At 34.2% G+C, this 3,097-nt stretch overlaps 1 long non-coding RNA gene across 1 annotated transcript; it reads left to right on the forward strand.

Annotated features, from left to right (window-relative positions):
* Positions 1-1,077: 1,077 nt before the first annotated feature.
* LOC113645483 lies at positions 1,078-2,590 on the forward strand. The gene is made up of 4 exons (XR_003441234.2): positions 1,078-1,239; positions 1,426-1,698; positions 2,034-2,070; positions 2,228-2,590. It is a non-coding gene; the product is annotated as an uncharacterized LOC113645483 (long non-coding RNA).
* The last annotated feature ends 507 nt before the right edge of the window (positions 2,591-3,097 follow it).

Here is a 3,097-nt window from a genome sequence, read left to right on the forward strand (position 1 = left end):
CTCTTGTCCCCATGACAAAAACTTCCCTAGTGAAAAAATACATTTATATTGCAGTTATAGTGCAGTGAAATTCTTTCTTTACATATCCCAGCTTTTGAGGTTGGTGTCAGAGCGCAGGGTCGGCCATGATAGAGCACCACTTGAGCCGTGAGGGTTAAGGGCCTTGCTCAAGGGCCCAACAATGGCATCTTGGCATTTATAGTATGAATAAAGACATAAAATACATATATACAATAACTACCTAAACCAACTTAAAAATGTAGTGTTACAATATCTTAGTTGGGGGCACAGTGACTTGGTGGTTAGTACTTTTGCCTCACAGTTTCAGGGTTGAGGGTTTGACTACTGCCTCTGCCATGTGTGTGTGGAGTTTGCATGTTTGATGGCTAAACATATACAAATATGTTCAAATATAACCCTTAGGATATACTAGTGTTAGTGACAGAGATCAGCTGTGATATATATTATATTTATGAGTCAAACATATTCTCGTTTGGATTTACATAAAAAATGCATTGGAAATGCAACATACTAGGTAAAAAAAACAATGATGATATACAATATTTGATCATTTTTGTTTTGAACCTTTAGTAATATTTGTGCCACTTCACTCACACTAAACTTTACTGTTTTTAGAATTTTGTACAGGGTAATATACAAGGGTATTTTTTTTTATTTTTTACATCCAACTATATGTAGCTCTCCAGTTAATAGACATGACCAACATGAGTGTTAGTGTTTATGGATCACACTTTACAAGTCACTACTAGCGTCCCTCTTGACTTTTGTAAACTCACTTGATAAAAACTATTTCCTGGTGTCTTATTTAATCTCACCTTCATATCACTTTCTAAGCCAGTGCTCGAGACAGTCAGAATAGGTGACCATTTTACAAGCTCCTTCATATTCTTCTTTTTGTGTGTTGGTATTTTTCATATTACACAATAGAATTCTGGGTAGATTTTTTACTGTGGGAGTTCTGGGATTTTCCAGCTATCTTACAATCTTATTAGGGACAACCTTCCTGGGGATATTCTACCTAGTGACTGATGCATAAGATGTTTCTGATTGGCTGTTTAACTGTGAAGCAGCAGAACAACAGGAAAAGCAAGTATTACTTTCACTATAGACAGCAAAAGACCTGGGACCTGGGATCTGGGATTAAATCTAACTCAAAAATGAAGCTGTTTTCTTTTTTTGTAATCTGCATTTTGTGGATCTGTACACAGGCAAAAGAATGTAAGTATAAATACAATGTTAACTGTTGCATGACATTGTAAACTTAAGCTACAAAGTTATTTAGAAATTCCGTAAAAGGTTTGATATCAAACAAGTTCACTTGGAATTTGTCAGAAAGTGTTCTGTTTTTATGTTTGTAAGCTGAAAAAAATGCTAACTCACTAATCTAATTTTATTTTTCTCTAGCATCGCCTAAAGTCCAAGTATACAGTTATAGGCCTGGTGAATTCGGCAAGGACAACTTTCTGATCTGCCATGTGAGTGGTTTCCATCCTCCAGACATCCACATTGAGCTTCTGATGGATGAAGAGGTGTTTTCTCAAGCCCATCAGACAGACCTGGCCTTTGAGAAGGGCTGGATGTTCCATCTCACCAAAAGTGTGCCTTTTAAACCCCAAAAGGGCAAAGACTACTCATGCAGAGTCAGGCATATGCAAAAAACTCAGACCTTTGTCTGGCGTAAGTATTAGATCTTAAAGAATTATACATTTGGATTTCTAATTATAATTATAAACGTATATTTTTTATGTACGTATTTAAAGAAAGTTATTACGTTTGTAATAAGAGGTGGCAGTGTCACAAAAAAATATGAATTGACCCACAGGTCTTTGGTCCAAGACATATCCACCAGGTTTTTAAACTAAAGTGTATTGGGTTGTTTTTTCCCTTGAGACATATAGGATGGCTCTAATTTTATATCCACACACAGTATTAATTGTAGAAGATTCTACAAATGCTACTTAACCTGGGTCAAAAAAACTTATATTTTATCTTTCTTTTTCTTTTTTTAACAGAACCTGATATGTGAACGTGAGCATGAGTTGACAGAGGGTAGGTCATTTTGTTCTATGAGATGTGTGGAAATCTGAAGTTTTTCATTACAATAAAAAAACTTGTAATATATGTATATTATTGTATTTACTTAATCATGATTTTCCATTGTACCAGCCTAATAAGAGGATATTAACTGTTTATTTATTGTTTGCAGGGGTACATTAAAAATATTATTCAGTGAATTCAGCTGAAATGGGACTCAAGCACTACAAATCTGTGAAAGACTGGAGGCTGGTGATGGAGACACAGAGTTTCATGTTTGAATGACAAATGTCTTGGATTTTGAAAAGCACTTTAAATAGTTAATTTACACTATTTGCTGATATTAGGTTCATAAGGTCACTTTCAGGGTTACAGTTGTTTTGTCAGCTGCTTCCTGGTTGCCACAGCAGATCATTTTCCACTAATTTATCCTATCCTCTTATACACACTTAAAAGGGTTGTTGTATATGCATGTAAGTTCATGTATGCAGGTTACTACTTTATTCTACATGATTGAAATAAATTCTTGTCTGTATTTTGTTGGCCTGAACAATCCTAAAGTTATGTTTTATTCCTTAAAAACGGTGCACTGGCTCTAGGTCGCCTATAGAGGGTAGTATTTGTTTACTGTTTAAACTAACTGTTTTTATGATTGTCATAAATTAAGCATAAAGTATTGCAAATGGCAAGACTCATTACTCATTGTAGATGATAGATCAGTGGTGAATATGACTGTGAAAGAAAATTTTATATATATATATATATATATATATATATATATATATATATATATATATATATATATAGATAGAGAGAGAGAGAGAGAGAGAGAGAGAGAGAGAGAGAGTGTGTTTTAATGGTCACAAAGATTTTAAGACTGTGTGGTCTTTCTATTGTAAAAAGACAAACTGGGTATGAGCTCATAAAGTACCAATTAAACCACTAAAATTCTGCATTCCAGTGTTGGTAATACCAGGCCTGCTGTTTACTAAACAATGTTGTAAACAAACAAAATTTGGACGATGAGCTAAGTTTTATGAGA

This window comes from Tachysurus fulvidraco, chromosome 19 (assembly GCF_022655615.1).
Source record: "Tachysurus fulvidraco isolate hzauxx_2018 chromosome 19, HZAU_PFXX_2.0, whole genome shotgun sequence".
NCBI lineage: Eukaryota > Metazoa > Chordata > Actinopteri > Siluriformes > Bagridae > Tachysurus > Tachysurus fulvidraco.